Raw genomic sequence first — 19,840 nt, 5'->3', positions numbered from 1 at the left:
AAAATCGTTGCAGAACGGTCACTCGCGGCGCGGGGTCTTTCGGAAGCTATTTCTCAACATTTTAGTACTGAGTGATTATAAAAGAAAAAATATGTGCATTTTTATTTTTAACAAGGATCAATATATCAAAATTTGGCAGGAAGGTTTAATTGCACCCTGTATAGTATCTTTGATAGTTTATTCTTTATCGTCATGATAGAGAAAGTATTGAACATTTTGCTTTACATAATAATTGAAATGGCAAAGGTCTCCGTGATACAGCATTTTCGTTGACCAATATGTGCATATTGGAAAGTTTGCAGCTATTAGTGATATTCACACGTCATTGTCATTTCGTGCTCTACCAGTGAAATTAGTGAACGCTGAAGCTGTCTAGTCTTACGCTGACTATACGAGTATCTTACCACGGGGCCAGACTGACGTGGTGTTAAGCGTCCATAGATATTATATTATTATTATTATTATCTTCAGCACTGATGGTCCGAGATGTATGAAATTCTAGGAAGCGTTTTTGTTGAATAAGGCTGATTTTCCTGTCATGCTGACTGCGCGCGCACCGTTGGCGCCGATGGCCCGAGATGTAATAATCCCCACACCGGTTTCGGTGATGGTGGCCGGTTTCATTGAATCCAGGCCAGCTACGCAGGAGTAATTTTATAGTGCCCAAGGGTGTGCGCAGTACACAAGAGCACTCTGTATTCCTTTACTCTCATAACCCAGTGGGACGGACGACCGACGCGACTGGCGAGAGATCAGGCGTAGGACCGACTTTTTACATGCCCATCCGACGCATGGATCATCTTACTTGTCAGACAATCAGGAGACATTAATTAGTGATGATTAAACTTCAATATCATGTAGAGTTACTGATATTATGGCCTATGGGGCTATAATATATGTGACAAAATCTTTTTTTTTTTTATTAAACAAGGGGGCAAACGGGTCACCTGATGGTAAGCAACTACCGTCGCCCATGGACACTCGCTACATCAGAAGAGCTGCAGGTGCGTTGCCGGCCTTTTAAGAGGGAATACGCTCTTTTCTTGGAAGGTTTGCAGGTCGTCTTCTTTAGTAACAGTTAAGTATTGAAAATATTCGTGTACGGAAGTTAGTGTAAGTTTGTGTCACTAGTCACTACTCACCGTAAAGAAATTAACTAAGTATAGATAGACTACCCAAAACGGCTTTTTATCAAGGTGATGTCGGATTACACGTTTATTAAGTCCAACGCAATGTTAGCGAAACGTAACATAACATAATAGGTTTTATTTAATCGCGTTAACAACATAGGAAACTTTCCCGTCGTATTTCATGTTATCACTTAACTTGTCAGTTAGCTGCGAAAATGTTTAGTTTCGCTGGTAACTAAAAGTAGAGTAGAAAAAACAATCAAGTAGAATAAGTCTATCTATACCAGCCTTTCCCAAAGTGGGCGATAACGCCCCCTTGTAGGCGCTGAAGGTCTGAAGGGTCTGGTATGGGACCCAGAAAAAATGGGGGCGTTGTGTAGAGGCTTGGATTAGATTTATTTCACGATGCATTTTTAAATTGAAACAAGGGGGCGCTAAACCATAATGTTTTCTCAAAGTGGGCAGTAGACAAAATAAGTTTGGGAACCCCTGATCTATACTATCTATACTAATCTATATATATATATATATATATATATATATATATATATATATATAAAAATGGATTTTCAAATGTGTTAGTCGCGCTAAAACTCGATAACGCCTGGACGGATTGGGCTGATTTTAGTCTTAAAATATTCGTAGAAGTCCAGGGAAGATTTTAAAGTGACACGAAGTTCACCGGGACAGCTAGTAATATTATAATTGGGAAGAGTTTGTTTGTTTGTTTGAACAGTTTCGGAATTGTATAAATTTCCTAGGATTTGTATACAATTCCTGGATTTCATACATTTCCGGTAACATATACAATTAAGTATATACTAGCTATTTGACCAAACTTTGCTCGGTATTCGATAAAACACGAATAAAATGACATTTTCTAAAAATGATTCCTAGCTAGATCGATTTATCGCCCCCGAAACCCCCTATATACTAAATTTCATGAAAATAGTTGGAGCCGATTCCGAGATTCCAATTATAAATATATATATACAAGAATTGCTCGTTTAAAGATATTAAGACGAAGGCAGAGCTATTTTGCTGTGTAGTGGCCATAATACAGCTAAAATAAAAAACGCTCATAATAGCAATAATATAACAATAAAAACACAATAATTAAGGTTTGATTTAATATATTCCTCTTTTTTGGAAGTAGGTTAAGAAACAAAGAGATTTGCAAAACGTGATGAGTTTTTAATACAGAAATGATTATATCGATCGCTTTTATAGGGTTTCTTTGGGTTTCATTGTGTGACTGTGCACTCAACCAGATGTGTTAGATTGTTTAATATTATGATGTTATAGTTATTAAATAACGTAGTAATAAATAATGGTGAAAATGTAATAGGGTTTAGCACCTTAGATCTTGAATAATACTCTTATTATCTGATATTATTCTCCAAAGCAGGGGTTCCCCTATTAAAGTTCAGGAAGACTCAGTAATAGAGCAAACTGTGATCATCGTGCAAGCAAAGCAAGAGCAAACATTATTGTCGTTTGTGTAATTTGTAGCGCATATCATGATTTGCAATTGCATTGTTTAGTAGTTGGTACCAGGTACCAAGCCGTACCATCTGTAACCGTTCTCATTTTTGTCAAAATGGCGTCAGATCGATAAGCAAACCCCTAGCCAAGACGTTTTCTTTATCGCTTCTTTATAGAATCGCCGATCAAAATGTATGGAAATGACATGACATGAGTGGAACGTCAACTTCATATTGTCAACACTTATCTCAATTCCTTAATAGGCCAATCTATAAAGGAGCGATATAGAAAACGTGTTGGCAGGCTCTGTGTTCGATTTTCCATGTCTATCCGGTGATGGCACATTTTCAAAGACCCTTTATATAAAGGCTCAATATTGAGCCACAATAGGTAACCATGATTGCGAGGTCTTTCCCAACCTTATTTCATACCCGGGGCCAAAAACATGTTTTGGTCTTGGTGTATGTCGCAGGCCAACAAAAAACTTTTAGGGTTAAAAAAATTACGTTTTAAAAAATTATTCATTGAAAAGTGGATAAACGACTTTCACGACGACTAGCGACTTTACATTACTTTGCCGGTACTCGGTAGATAAGACGTGAATTACGCGGGCCACAGATAAAGGCCCGGATAGCTGCCAGTAGCTGCTTAGCAGCCACAAGCACAACCGACGTCGATACTGGACAATTAAAGACAAATATCTACACTTACGAAATTGCCTGTATTTGTCTCTGGGCCAACGTGAAGAGGCCGTAAGTTAAAATAAAAGAGAGGGAAAATTCTAAATAGTTACATTTTTAAGATGAGAATTAGAAATTTTATATGCAACTATAATTATTATGTAATTTTATTAATGTTTACTACAAGTTAGCCGGCACAATGGCTTACTTATATAATTTGGCAATTACAAAACCTAAGTTTTAAATATTTTTAGATAGTAAATAAAAAACCCTTTATGTAATTAAGTTTATTTTGTAATAGTCTAGGCACGAAAACAAACTCTATAAAGCTAATAGCAAAATGGGAAATTGTGTACCAAAGGTACCTTATTTTGTATGTGGCTTCGGTTAAAAACATATTTTTTTAATTTATTAATCTATACTAATATTACAATTGGGAAGAGTTTGTTTGTTTGTTTGAACGCGCTAATCTCAGGAACTAGGTACTGGTCCTATTTGAAAAATTATTTCAGTGTTAATAGATAGCCCATTTATCGAGGAAGGCTATAGGCTATATTTTATCACGCTAATACTAATAGGAGCGAAGAAATAGAGGAAAGTGTGGAAAAAACGGGGGGAAATTATTTGAAAGGGCTTATTTGAACGCCCTAATCTCAGGAACTACTGGTCCGATTTGAAAAATTCTTTCAGTGTTAGATAGCCTATTTATCGAGAAAGGCTTTTATGATTCTCGCCTAAACTATTTAATCTATTTTGATGAAATTTGGCATGGAGATTGGAGATACTAATTTGAATCTGGGACAAGCAATGTTTTTTGTCCCGGAAAAATGTGCGGTTCCCACACAATATACTTTTCTGATTTGCGCGTAAACGACTCAATCGATGTATGGGAACAACTATAAACTAAAGTCCACGCGGACGAAGTCGCGGGCAACAGCTAGTACAGTATAATTACATACAGTACTCCAAAATTAATACTGCGCATGAATGGCCGTGAATAATGATTGTGTTACAAAAGCTACAGGAATATCACGACGAACTTTGACTAATACATGTATATGTAAATTAAGAAATTTAAAAAAACCCCCGCCAAAACAACTTTAAAAAGTAATGAAATAATATTTACTGCCTTTATGTTCAAGTGATTCCTAACTTGTGTAAAGTAATAATTATTTTAGTCCATAATTGTTGTCACGGTGTGTCACTTTTTAAACTTGTGTTGGTTATAGTGCAGAATAATTCCTATCAACAGAATCATATTCTCATGATTACCATCTATCAATGTCCTTTTCAATGAGGCCGTTAAAATGAGCCCAAACATGAAACCTCCACTTTGGGTTCATACGAAGCTCGGTTCCTATCCGGTTCCAGGTGATGCTGCAGTAGCAGCATGTAAATATTTACTGTTTATACTTTATCTACTTCTTACTGGTTGTCACATTTAAAATGAGCCCAAACACGAAACCTCTGCTCTTAGTTGGCGAGGAGTTGGATATCCTATTGATTACCAGGTGATGCTGCAGCACCAGGTCAACTTTCCATTATTATGTGTATACGTATATTGTATATTCACAAATATCACGAACTAGAATGAAATATAAAACCTATCAAACGACTACAAGTTGCTAACGGCCTTTCATGAACCAGATAAACCCTGATTGTCCAGGACTGAGCAGGCTGATGATGATGAATTATAGCTAAGAACACTCTCGATCATGTCAGCTTTCAAACAAAAAAAACTAGATCAAAATCGGTCCACCCGTTTGGATGCTACGATGCCACGGACAGATACACACACAGACAAACAGACAGACAGCCAGACACGTCAAACTTATAACACCCCTCTTTTTTGTCGGGGGTTAAAAACACCATGCAATTAGAAAATGTAATATCGTCTATCGTCGCTCTGGAAATACGACCGTTGCCGAAAAATTTCGAAACTTCTATGCGCATTATCACTTTGGGAGCACTGTACTTAATAAATTTATGTAATGGAGTAGGCAGGTATAGGTTAACAGAAGTTTAGCAAAATAATATCCTCTTTTGTGTTGCAGTGAAAGTTGCATAGACGATGCCACGGCCCACAACTCATAAGAGACAGAAAGAGCATTTTACATTCGACTAATGACTCTAATGAGTAATGTAACTGTATATGGCTGGAAAGTCGATATCACATGCAAATACTAATAATCCATTCCTAATTATTTACCATGATTTGAATAATTATTTCTCTTGAATCTAATGATAGGAAGGAAATATCTTATGCTAGATTTTGCCTTGATATTGTTAGAAGAATATTCTTCGGCAACCGGTTTCCGCGATAAAAATTAACTTTTGTCCGTTCGTAACATCGGACTGACAAAATCAAATCTAATTTTTATTAAAAACTAGCTGTCCTGGCAAACGTTGTTTTTCCATAAAATGATTTTCCCTGTTTTGCTGCTTTTCTCTTGAAGTTTTTTCTGATTTTTCTATAGACCTCACGGAGCCCGAGACCATTCCAACGAATGCAAAACCGTGGAAGTCGGTTCGTGCGTTCTGGAGTTATAGCGCCAGGAAGTAAAACCCGACTTATTTTTATACAATGTGTCCCGACACCGGTGTCCGATCCTTTAATGTCATGGCTCATGATCTATGGCATATTTTATCGATAAATTGGCTCTCAAATTTTCTCTCTCTCTCACGGTTGTAAAATGGCAGCCATTTTAGTTTTTCTCGGGCTTTCACATTAATCTGACCAGTACTTCTCATGTAAATATCCTATAAAGATAAAAATGGTCTCATTTGATAGCTTAACTTGTGGACTACGCTTACACAGGCAACATGTTATAAATTTCGTCGAATCAAACATAGAAAATCCAAAGTTTCAGAAAAAATATGCCATAGATCATGACATGAAAGGATCGGACACCGGTGTCGGGACACATTGTATATTAGATTGGATTATTCGATAATAATCGACTTGCGGAGCTAATTAATGATTATTATTTTTAGTCAATTTTAGCAGTTTTGTATATATGCTTTTATTTAATTTAAAAGTCAACAACTTTTGGATGAGTATAATTAAACGTAATGAACATTTTAATTAAAATTTCGCAACAATTTCATGCGCTGTTCCACAATCCTTTTATTTCTTATGTTACACGACAGATTTCGCAAACTGCACTTAGGTACTTACTGTTACTCAAACTTTGTCGTGGCCGTGACTTAGTCGTTAGTCATTATATTGTTCTGGCTGCAGTTTTTGGTAACTCAATGATTCTTTGTCTACACTCTACATTTTAGAAGAAGCTGTGGCCTGTAGACGAAAGATTTGTCAATAAAAATTAAGAATTTGTTACAGAGATTATTATATAAGATTATCTTTTTATTTTGTTGTACCTACGTTATATAACACAGTTTTAATTTACTATTTCTTTAAAATTTAATTTATGTAGAGACAAAATTTTTTGAAGTTGCTAATTATGAGATAGTATTACCATTATCTATTCTGTGGTACTACCCATTACGATAGAGTATTTGCAGAGTCGCTATAAAAATAATTAGCACCGAGCAGACTATTGCAAATTATCTGTGTTTTAACATTGAAAGTAATTACTGTGAGACCACTTCATAAAGGCAATTAGGTCAATAATAAACACAATATACCGTATTAAGGTTCGCATTGTAGATCCCTCGCAAAAACTGGAAATTATGTAGCGATATCCTAAGCCTACTTGAGCTGCGAGAAAATTCAGATCGATAAATGAAATCGGTCATTTTCTCCCCAAAATTTACCAAAATTACCAATTTTTTTGCATGTCTTCTATTCTGACTGTGTTTGCTCAGCACGCCACACAGCAAACCAACCAACAGTCAAACCATTCCAACAATGCAGACATAATATTTAGGAATGAAGACAGTTTTTCTCGTTAAGGCGACGCCTTGATAATTTGGCTGTAGCGATATCGATTATTGTCAGTATTCATCATGTCTTTGTCTTTGAATTACCCATAGCATAACACGATTGGTCAACTTTTATAACACAGAATATCTATATATTAATACCCAAGCGAAAAACTTTGTATCCCTTTTGACGAAAAATGCGGAAACGTTGGTGAATGAAATTTTGCACAGTTATAGTTTATATGGTGAAAGAGTGCATCGAACTAATTTTATTTTGAATTTATGCTTTTATCACACATTTTTTTAACAAATAAAACATTACACACACTACAATACGCACACTCAAGAAGATGACAGATTTTTGAGTCACAAAATATATAAATACGAATTATACTCTTTTATTTATGGTTGAAGTCTGTTGACAACAAGTTGACAAATTGAAAATATACTATAGTTTTTTTTTATTGAATCTTAGATACTATTAGACAATGCTTACACGGCCAGTCTGAGGTCAGCTGATCTCTGAGTCCCAGAGACGAGAGTTGAAAAAAATATGATAAAGTCAATATTTTTTTACAAATTAAACGTAGTAGTCCTAATTTCGTTGAAACTAAGGTCGAATTTCGACCATTGGGCGATCTCTAGTTCAATCAAAAAGACCTCTGTAAAAAAGGGATTCTAATTTTGCCAACAGAGGAGAGTGATTAAGCTTCCAAAATTTGTATATAGATTGGTTCAAGCACTTTAGCCCATAGCTGATATGAAATATATTTATGGTTTTTAAATTACGCGACAAAAACCATTCGCTTACGCCCTTTCCATTTCTTGTTTTTTGGCCGGCCCGGCCTCTCATAGAAAACAAGCAATCTAAAACATATCCAACACGGGTTTTTACTTTAACGCGGCGTCACCTTAATGTGACCTGTCTATTTTCCTGTAGATGGAGACTCTTTCTATTGCGGCCATGCTAAAACACGGGTAAACTGTGAATTGTGACGTCACAAATGGCGACCATTTCACACCTGCAACTGCGTAATTTCCATATCGTTGCGTCACGTTTCCTCGACGGGGGGACTCAATGAATATGACCGTGCCCGCCCCTTGCGATTTAATCGTTAGCTATATCGATATTGACCTTACCAATCATCATTGACTCCTCATTGATGTTTGCAGAATGCTCCAGGTGGAAAATTGGCAATAAAATATAGTTATACGGCTTTTGGTGATGGTAGAGTTTCTTAATTATTTACCCTGCCTTAAATTTGGCAACCTTAGCAATCATCATCCTAATTCATCCCACACCCATCTAATTCCTCGTTAATGTTTGCAAAAGGTTAGTAGAAAATTGGCAGCTACAAAATATTTTTGTGCCGCTCATGTTGATGGTACAGTTTCAAAAACTCCACCTTACTCATTACCTTATCAAACATCATTAATATCTGATGTTTGCAAAAGTGTTGTGTTTCAGGCGGGCATTTGCAATAAAATACTGTTGTTCTGCTCACGATAATACCAGCCATTTCCCAATAAGTGGGTAGTAATAATTTTATTATATGTAATTGATTGTACTGTCGGTTCTTGGTGGAAATTCATGTTGTACACTAATAAAACACACTTTTCTTGCACTTTTTCCACTATATTAAGATATTATTATAACTTTTAACAAATAACACGACCGGTTTCGAAATTATTCATCATCATCAATAATTTTATTGTTCCAAATCTTGACTCGTGCAAAGTTATGTAATTTGTACAACGGTTTTCAATATTTAGATCGGCTTCGAATAGGTTTGTAAGCCGTTCCGTCTCGTTGACTGCGTTGTTTTTGTCTCTACCTCTATAGCTTGATAGTTTGTTTTTACTGTGCTCTATAGTGGAACAATTTACTTTCGATTTTTCGACGCTTTTACTGACTCGTGTTACCATAATGTTATCGTCAAAACTTTTAACCTGACGAATAAATGAAAACCATACTAAACACTGCACCGAAAAGTGACAAGACAGACGATGGTGATGAAGAGCAATTTGATCAACATCAAAGTAAACAAAAATAGTTTCAGGTAACACTTTGATATATAAGTCATAACTCATAAGACATAATGACTTAAAATGGTCTGATGGTTTATATCGAGCTAATACTGCAGTGGAGCGACAATTACATACTGTCCAGCTGGGACCTCTCCTTGATTGTAATTTGTATATAAAGTGTTTTGACATATTTATTCCTGGCATGGATCAACTAGGAATGATGACAAGCACGTTCGTATAGTATGAGTGACAAGCGTCGCCAGAAGCCATCAGATCCACGCGACTTCCGCTACCGTGAGACAAGTGGTTCCAACTCCAATGCATTCAATGATATGTACTATTTATATTTCCCATCAATTCTTTATTCCGGAGGAAGTAAAATGTAAGCCTAAAGAAATAGGAATCGACCACAACTTGTAGAAGTGTTAATTATGGTATGGTGCATTTTTAATCTTCTAGAACTCGATGGTACCTCCACCAAAACCTCTTTTCTTACCACATAAAGATAATTTTATTGGAGACACCTCATAATAAAAACGTCTCGACATACAAGGATGGCCATCGTTATACCAGCAGCTATTTCTTTGTCAGGCGCTTCTCACGCTGTGGTTAAGTTCAAATTGCTGACGCATAATTTTTGTAGGACAGTAGACCGCTATCTTGAAAATTGATACTTCTATGTGAAGAATTGTTGTTGTTCCACAGTTTACACTTTTTTCCAAAGGACAATTTCTTGTTTCCAGAGTTGCTAAGCTACTAGTTGCTACTATAAATTTTAATAGAATTATTGCTAGCTAAAATATGCTTTTAGTAATTATCTTCGGGAACCGTTAGTGAAAGTGACATAAATTTCGTAAATGCAACTCATAAAATACCAAAACCAGGAAACTTGTGTTACGGAATTCGGGGCATACAATATGGCTGTTGGACCGATCCGTTCCACGGAACCGTTTGGAATAGTGGTATTGAGTGACCGACATTTCAAAACCAGTTTTTTGCTTGACACCAAATATGAACCAGCCTTGGCATTGAACACACTCGATGACTAAGTACAGTGTTTTTGTAAAGGCACTTTCACGTGTATCACATAATGCTATTTACGTGAATTATGCTTAAAATGACCTAATTATTGTAATGTAAAGTATTGCTATTGCATAACAAAATTAAAATTTATAATGTATTGCCTAGCAAAATTTCAGAACTCTACATTTCTATTGCTATTTTTTGCATAAATTTCAGATGGTTAGCTTAATTAATATTATTTTAGCTATGTCGCGGTGGTTACCTATACCTACTTATTAAAAATATGACTTACATATTTTTTTTCTAAAATTCCAATTCTACGGTGAATTTTGCGTGATCTAAATCGAACGTTCCAGATCCCTGTTGCTCCGTGAGCGTTTGTGTTTTTGGTAATAAAATTACTGATCCGTCCATAACCAATCTATACGTACCTTCACTACCTCGAAATGGAGATTACGTCGAAAATCTGTAATGTGTTGCGTGTGGAGAGTATTTAATTAATTGGCCGTATAACGCGCTCATCTGGAACTAAATTATTCCAACAGTAATTGATGTTTTAATGCATCATTGAATCATTACAACATGCATCTGTTTTCACACATGGTTGTCTCCAGGTGATCTTGATTCATTCAATGATATTTATATTCTAAATTACTTTAAGTTTTATTGAGCGCCAGATGCCACTTTATTTTTCCTAATAAGGCTTAAGTCTTTTTTTTATATAAAATCATGTTGGATCCTTGCAAAGAGTCAATGAACCGGGACGCCTCCGGTTGAAACGCACTTTATATTAGCCTCACATCTTGGATGCTGTTCACACTAAACTGCAACTGTAATTAACGCCTACTTTTGATGAAAGTTAGAAGTTAAATGACTTTGCGCACCCATGTTAATGTTCCATGAAACCAACTACTGCCTTAGAGCAAAATGAGCAAATATGAGGTCAGATGTTGAAACTTTGGTGTTTAATTAGCATTAAATTTGTGGACCTGATCAGATTACCATTATTCCGCTTTGTGGAAAAGAAATTCGCTTTCTAAAAATTGGACAGCCGTTACTGAAAATATCAAAACAAGACGGCAGTGTCTCGAAATTTCTCCTAAAAGTTGTACGCTTCTCAACGAGCATTTTCTTAACTTTGAAATTGTTAGGTTTATGCTCGGTTTATGCTATAGTAGCTTCACTTATAATAGAAATAATCAGCCAAGTGCGAGTCGAACTCGCGCACGAAGGGTTCCGTACTGTTATAGAGCAAAATTAAGCCAAAAATTGTGTTTTTTGTATGGGATACCCCCCTTAAATTTTTATTTTAATTAAATATTATTAATTATTAAAGTACACATAATATAGGCATTTGTGAAAATTTCAAATGCCTACCTGTTGTCATTATTGAAAAAGGCAAAAAAAATCACGTTTGTTTATGGGAGCCCCATTAAATATTAATTTGATTTCGTTTTTAGTATTTGTTGTTATAGCGGCAACAGATATACATAATCTGTGAAAATTTCATAAGTCTAGTTACAGCGGTTCTTGAGATACAGCCTGGTGACAGACAGATGGACAGACAGACAGACGGACAGACAACGAAGTCTTAGTAATAGGGTACCGTTTTTACCCTTTGGGTACGGAACCCTTAAAATATGTATGAATCGTGTTAGCTGTGCTTAATCCGGGGAAAATAGAGTCAATCATAGTCAATCAATGCGTCTTGTTAAATACAGACTGCGAAATAACAAATTGCCATTCATCTGGTCACATAAATAATGACCTGATACGTTATAGCTTCGATCTTGGAGCCAATAAAACGACATCTAATTGCGAACATTAAATTGCGCTTAATGATACACGAGGAGAATCTGAGCGTAGGCTCATTACAGGAACTGGATCTAGAAGGCAGGTGTTTGCTAACGCCTACATTTACAATGCTATGCGTAATCTCTGCGTTCAATGACTCGTCCGCCAGGTTTTATCTATGGCCGTCTACATACGGAATATTTTATACCTCGCATGAATAGTACTCGTATAGTGTCCGCATTTTTAGGTGTAGATACTCGTATCTGCCAATGACACTGACTTAGTACGCCTTTGTTATTAATCTCAAGATATAATAATAGAAGATACCGTATCCTAAAAACGAAAGGTTGTACGACGTATGTATTGATTTTTAGGGTTCCGTACTCAAAGGGTTAAAAGAGGACCCTACTACTAAGACTTCGTTGTCTGTATGTCACCAGGCTGTAACTTAAGAACGAATAGCTAGAGAGTTGATATTTTCACAGATTGTGTATATCTGTTGCCGCTAAAACAACAATTTATACTAAAAACAGAATATTTTTTTTTTTATGAAATAAGGGGGCAAACGAGCAAACGGGTCACCTAATGGAAAGCAACATCCGTCGCCCATGGACACTCGCAGCATCAGAAGAGCCGCAAGTGCGTTGCCGGCCTTTTAAGAGGGAATAGGGTAATAGGAGAGGGAAGGGAAGGGAATAGGGTAGGGGATTGGGCCTCCGGTAAACTCACTCACTCGGCGAAACACAGCGCAAGCGCTGTTTCACGCCGGTTTTCTGTGAGAACGTGGTATTTCTCCGGTCGAGCCGGCCCATTCGTGCCGAAGCATGGCTCTCCCACGTATAAATTAATATTTAAGGGGGGCTCCCGTATGGGAGCCCAAAAGGCCAAAAAAATCACGTTTGTTATATAACAAACGTGATTTTTGTGGCGTTTTTTGGTCTATATCAATAATAGCAACAAGTAGATACTTGAACTTTAACACAATCCTTAGTTTTATGTTTACTTTAATATTAAATAATAATATTTACTTATATAAAATAAAAAATTACGTGGGGCACCCATACAAAAAACACTAATGTTGCCCTAATTTTTCTCTATAATGGTATGGAACCCTTCGTGCGCGAGTCCGACTCGCACTTGGCCGATTATTATTAAATACTTGCTGCCACATAATCTGTAATCCATAAACTCAATAAGCATTCGATGACGTCGACCCACATTACCTTCCTAAGTATAAATAACCTACAAGCTACAAAACCATCATAATTTCATAATGGTTTCGTGGTGTGAGAAATGCCATTGTTGTAGAGCCTTCACGATAAGATAAACTACAGAAATTAACCGCTGAATACACGTTTACAGTTATTGATTGCTGCACTTTTTTCGGTCCAAATTAGTTCCACTTCATTAATTATTTAGGATTCATCATTATACTTTACAACTAGTAACCACTATTTACATGTAGGTATCAGGTTGCTTCTAATAAGGGCAATGTCAATTACCATTCTCTTAAGCACAATTGCGTTATAATGAATAACAATATCATCATCTTGATAATAAGGAATTTTCAAGTAGCCTTCATTTGATCCTCAAGAGTCAAGGTCATCAGACATTACTGAAGTACGATCTCTTCGTCTGAAGGTCTCTACCAGATTTCGTGCGTCTCCTAAGGCAGCTCTTGACTCAAGGTCACGGCCAGACAAATGATAAAAGTTGTTTAATTAATGGGATTTTATTCAATCCGGAGAGCACGCATAATGTCGACCCCGGAGGTCGGCTAATTATGATTTAACTGGCCGAGCTGACTCACATTTACGACGCGGGGGTATGATTTGTCATCATTTAAAGGGGTGACATACGTGCGAGTAAGTACGTGGACTTATGGCTCGACGATCTTAATCGCGTGTGTGTCAGCAAAGAGTCGCGAGCCGCGAGCCTGGGGGCATGGTAATCCAGTGTGAGCGATTCTCGTGTGTCACCGACGCGAGCCGAGTAAGTTCGCGAACTTAAAACCCGCGTACTTTAAGTTCGTACGTCTATCAGGCATTTTAAACGGCCTTCAATTTCATCCGTAGCTCTAACTAATGTCTTCCGATACTATGACATAAATTAGAGTAGGTTTTATTTAACGTACAAGCCTTACCTGGACGTGGATTATAAAAAATAATTTTAAACGAGTCTGTCCAATGTCCATTGCTCTTTCAAAGAAGGCAAACATATTTAACCTGTTACTGATAGAACTTGTAATTAGATAATAATGTGATAATGTGAATTCTAAACGACTGTTTCCACACGGGTTTTCTATAATATTATGATTCACCCGGTTCTGTTGTATGTAAGGTATGTAAATAAAACATAATACTATCTTTATTGTCTACATTAAGTCATATATGTACTTACTCATATGACGTTTAAAAATATACGATCTCTTATTTACTCATGAAATTATTTAAAAATATTGTATTCGATGTCCTTGGAGCAGCGACAAAACGAGATTCTGCGACATACAACAACATTATCCCTTTCTTTCGCTTTCGCTTCAAAGGTTTTTTCAGACTTTCTTTTTAGGGTTTACCCAAAGGGTAAAAACGGGACCCTATTACTGAGACTTCGATGTCTGTCCGTCGGCCCGTCTGTCCGTCTGTCTCCAGGCTGTAAATCAAGAACGGTAATAAAACGTAGTGATTATATTCTCTTTGGAACGGTAATAGCTAGAGAGTTGAAATTTTCACAGATTATGTATTTCTGTTGCCACTATAACAACAAATACTAAAAACAAAATTAAATAAATATGTTTTAAGGGGAGCTCCCATACAACAGACGTGGTTTTTTAAACATTTTTTGCTCGGTATCAATGATGACAACAGGTAGGCACTTGAAATTTTCACAGAGGCCTTACTTAATCTATACTAATATTATAATTTTGCAGAGTTTGTTTGTTTGTTTGAACGCGCTAATCTCAGGAACTACTGGTCCGATTTGAAAAATTATTTTACTGTTGGATAGCCCATTTATCGAGGAAGGCTGGCTATATTTTATCACGCTAAGACTAATAGGAGCGAAGAAATACAGGAAAATGTGGAAAAACGGGGGAAATTATATGAAAGGGCTTATTTGAACGCGCTAATCTCAGGAACTACTGATCGGATTTGAAAAATTCTTTCAGTGTTGGATAGCCCATTTATCGAGGAAGGCTATAGGCTATATTTTATTACGCTAAGACTAATAAAAACGAAGAAATAGAGAAAAATGTGGAAAAAACGGGGCAAATTATATGAAAGGGCTTATTTGAACGCGCTAATCTTAGGAGCTACTGGTCCGATTTGAAAAATTCTTTCAGTGTTAGATAGCCTATTTATCGAGAAAGTCTATAGGCTATATTTTATCACGCTAAGACTAATAGGAGCGAAGAAATAGAGGAAAATGTGGAAAAAACGGGGGAAATTATATGAAATTGCTTATTATCTTAAGAACTACTGGAGTAATTTTTATGTTATTTGGCAAACATGAAGAATAGACCACCACATAGGCTATTTTTTGCGGAAAAATGTACGGTTGCGTGAAATTCCTAAATAACGCAAGCGAAGTCGCGCGGAACATCTATATTAATATAATAAAAGCGTAGGAAAGTCAATTATGTACATTGAATATTTTTGTACAATAAATAATACTTGGGATGTGATCTATTATGCTAACGCGGACGAAGTCGCGGGCAACAGCTAGTTAATAATAATATTTAAATAAAATGAAAATTTAAGGGGGGCTCGCATACAAAAACACAACTTTTGGCCTATTTTTGCTCTATAACTGTACGGAACCCTTCGTGCGCGAGTCCAACTCGTACTTGGCCGATATTATTTATATTCATTTTACATGGAACATGCTACACTTTGTTTCTGTAAACCTAGGTTACCTTGATCTTGGACAGGTCGATGTAGCGTTTAGATGTTGTTGTAATTTGTTGATCATTCGCTTTCGCTCCGAGATTTCCCTACGATTATCCAAGTGTTTATTTCCGCTTGCATTATGCCGGTCGTTTTTCTTTTTATTCTCATGACATGATTACCCCACTTAAGTTTCCACAGCCTAATTCTGACGTTCTATATGGCTTCGGAAATCTGAGCGGTTCTCGATACAACGGTTATTTGGTATTTTAATCTGAACTCTATGGTTATTTAGTTCCTGTCTGGCTTGTTTCACATAATGCCTCGGAGCTGGTTCTGAAAGGAACTGCGCATAAGTTTGTATTGTTCTCAATTGGATATGTCTGCATACTGCACTTCTACGTAATGAATATTTTCTCTGTGGGATGGTGATTCTTCTTTTATATCGTAAATAACGTGGCAGTTTACTATAATGGTTTTAACTGTAACCATATTAGTTACGTATGATTATTTAGTATTTCTGCAAAAGTGACATTCTATAGGTAACTAAAGCACAATGGCAATAATGGCATTTACCGTTTCCAATTTAGGCCACAGCGGAAAGCCCAAAACATTGATATTGATAATGAATCTTCCTTCTTGGTCTTTGTTCTTGACAAAGAAAAGATAAAAAGTTCATTGTTGATTATGATCTCTATTTCGGCCATCATATCTATTTCGGCCATCATAAAAACCGCGATAAGATTATCGAGAATTTGTGTCATTTTAATAAATTATGTTTGTTTCCGAATCCAAGTCGAATTATAACTTCAGGGCCTCTATCATGAGCTCTTAAATCCATTCTTTTTACGTCCTTAACTGACTGTATAAGGACGTAAAGTGAATGGATTTAAGAGCTCATAATAAGGCCCCAGGGTTCCCTAGAACATTCTTTTTTATTACTATCAAGCAAATTTTTTGTGAGTAGCTTCATTTTGATAAGACGAACAACATTTTTATCTGCGAAAAATCTCGAAAGTGGTAGGTAACAGAGATAGAAAGGATTTCAAACTTTGAATTGATGGTCCTAAAATATGGATTGTTCTATTTTTTAGGACAGTGTTACTCTTAAATAATATCCTTTTTCGCGTAAAAATACACTAAGTCACGCTGAAACTGCTACATTTTACGCAACCCCTTAGATCTGTATCTTGCACTTTCTCTTTTATAGTACAAGTTATCCAATGTAAATACGCTTGCATTCTACAGTATATTATATAAGTTTATATGACACGTTAATAATGGCTACACTGAGAGAAAACCCGCAAGTAATTTCTTGAGCGCGTGTAATAAACTGGATCGGCAACGCGTACACGGCATTAAAATCCCACTTCTGAAAAAATACATCAGAAGTGGGATTTAATATTAAAAAATATTATTTATTGTTTTATTACAAGTATTTCTGTAAGCCAGGCGCAACTTATGAGATGACGTCAAAGCCTTGGCTTCCAATTTCCAAGCATTAAGAGGAACCCACACCGCCGTTTTTCCATACAAACGTTGTCCCCTGTTTCCTTAATTAATGTTATTATTAAAACAGATAAGAACGTCCAAAAACCCAAAAAAATTGCCAGATTTTCCTCTGTGTTCAAACACCCAGAAAACAAAACTGGCTAAAATATACAAAAAAAAAACATAGGAACACAGCTCAAGCCTTGCTTTAATTCTTAATGAAAAAAGTACTTAAATTGGTTAAGTTTTGGAGAAGGAATCAGTGGACAACCAATCGAAGATTTTCTGTTCTTTTTTTAGTACTTTTGTCGTGTTGTCTCTATCGCGCTCTGCGGTGGGGGACTTGAGATTGGTGAGACAGCAATACATTTTCAAATACCTGTTTTCAATTTCTCTCGCCCCTGGTGTATCCTCTTAAGGTCAACCGACTAGAACCTAAAAGTAACTTATTAATGAAGTGTTTATTTTCACACCTTACATAAACGTAGGAAAGAGAGCGTAAAGACTTCTTATAACGTACCAAAGCATCTGTATCTACGGTTCTGTTTATATTAGATGCGGTGCGGGTGTTTGTGCAGCAGGAAGCACTCATTGGAACAACAGCTGGCACAAACGGTAGGGTTCCGTGCTGAGTAACATAATTAATGTAACTGCAGTCTTTGCAGTGTATTTACATGAAACGTAAATAAACAGAGTTTGTTTAATATAGAGTGCTTTGCATTTAGATCTGAATCTTATACTTACATCAAATAAATGATTCCTTTATAATCAGTAAATGCTGCATATCCATATACTGTTGCCTGCAATTTGCAAAGTCTTGGATGACGAAAATCGACGTTTTTGGTTCTCATTCTTTGTTAAATTAACTAGAAATTATTTGCTCTGTAGGTAAAGGGGACAATTCCATTTGTTCACTTTCAATTATCCAAATCTTAACGCAATTTCTGAAGATCAGCTGGCCAGTATTTCTAAATCTTACTACATTCACCGGTAAATTGATGGTTGGCTAAGCCCATTACGGTTTTTGCAGTTAATGTAACACCACTATTAGAGCGACTATCTGTAGGATAAGTTTACATTACGGAAGCGTTATTAAAAACTGTACTAACTGTTACGTCACACGAAAGCGTTACCGGCGAACGTAACGAAAGTGAGATATGGTTAACGTTGGTTTATTACATTTATGATGTTCACGTAATACATAATTATAAACGCACTAGATTATTAGATTAGCATACAACACAAAGAACAATTAGCATAATCGTCTCGACCCTTTCGGTATTGTTTATTAAGTCCAAGGGGAGATAACTTTGATTGTGATACCAATATCTAATGGAAGCGGTATCAGTCTGTGATTGGACGTATTTGTAGTTCCAAGTGTTTTATTTATTAAGATAGTTGATAGTTTTCAGAGTGTTTTTATTTTGGATTTTATGTGTGGGACCAATTATGTTTTAAAATATCATAGTGTGGGACTTTGTTACACAGCTCTCTGCTTTCAAATTAATAATTATCTGCCAATGCGTCGCAGAATTTCATTGGAGTGATAAATATCAGGTAAATAATAAATTGATTACATATTCGTGGAAGTCTTCATCACTAAAATAATTCAATATTATCAGTAACTAGTAAGACATAAAATAAATATGTACTTAACAAGTACGAAGGCTATAATTTATTCAGATAATTTTATTGCAATTTATGATGTATGACTATAGATGACTATCGTGAACATTTTGTTAGTCCGAATGGATTTTACGCTTACTCACCCGAAATCCATACCTAAAGATAATTTAATCATACAGCAAAATTGGCGAATAAGGGTTAATTCAGACCGCAACGCGACGCGTAGATGTGCATTTCTAAATTTGTACTGAATTGACAGATTTCGTGAGCGTGAGACGTCTTGCGAATCTGTCAAATCCATACAAATTTAGAAATGCATTTATACGCGGGCGTTACGGTCTGAATTGACCCTTACATGGCGTTTAGCTTGATGACCTTTTCGGTGTCGGGGTGGAATGGTGCCATTTGCAGCCATTAGGGGCAGGCTTACATTTATGATGTGGACAATAAACCATAATAAAGTCAAGGAAATAAAAGTTCTTTGTGTCAGGGATATTTGACTTGGTGTCTGGGACTGGAGATTGGTTTGGAAATTGTGTGAAAGAATTCACTGGTATTATAGGACTACATATATTTAGATATTGTGCAGCGCCTAAGCTTACTTCTTTTTTTTCATAAGAAAACTATATTATATTGTTTGCGACTTTGTGGGTCGGGAATTCCGCGGGAACCGTACATTTTCCCGCGATACGAAGTGGCCTCTAAGTATATTCTTACCAACAGCTTTGTCCACACTATGCCTTTTTCTGTTCGTCAAGGGCATGCCCGCGACGCAAGCCCTCTGACCGTATCCAAAAAACAAAAATGACAATGT

The 19,840-nt window shown here is 36.3% G+C and overlaps 1 protein-coding gene across 3 annotated transcripts in view; it reads left to right on the top strand.

Annotated features, from left to right (window-relative positions):
• Positions 1–19,840, top strand: part of LOC121726765 (myosin heavy chain 95F) — a 46,071-nt gene that overhangs the window by 5,663 nt on the left and 20,568 nt on the right. Inside the window, exon 1 of one of the 3 annotated variants that reach the window (XM_042114252.1) lies at positions 18,913–18,957. The exons of the other annotated variants lie outside the window; for them this stretch is intronic. The gene's annotated coding sequence lies outside the window, so the exon portion shown is untranslated. Of the gene's footprint in view, positions 1–18,912; positions 18,958–19,840 lie in introns of those variants that run through there. 3 annotated transcript variants of the gene reach the window in all.

Source organism: Aricia agestis, chromosome 5 (genome assembly GCF_905147365.1).
Source record: "Aricia agestis chromosome 5, ilAriAges1.1, whole genome shotgun sequence".
Classification (NCBI taxonomy): domain Eukaryota; kingdom Metazoa; phylum Arthropoda; class Insecta; order Lepidoptera; family Lycaenidae; genus Aricia; species Aricia agestis.
The sequence above is the reverse complement of the archived record's forward strand: the minus strand, read 5'-3'. Positions and strand labels throughout refer to the sequence as shown.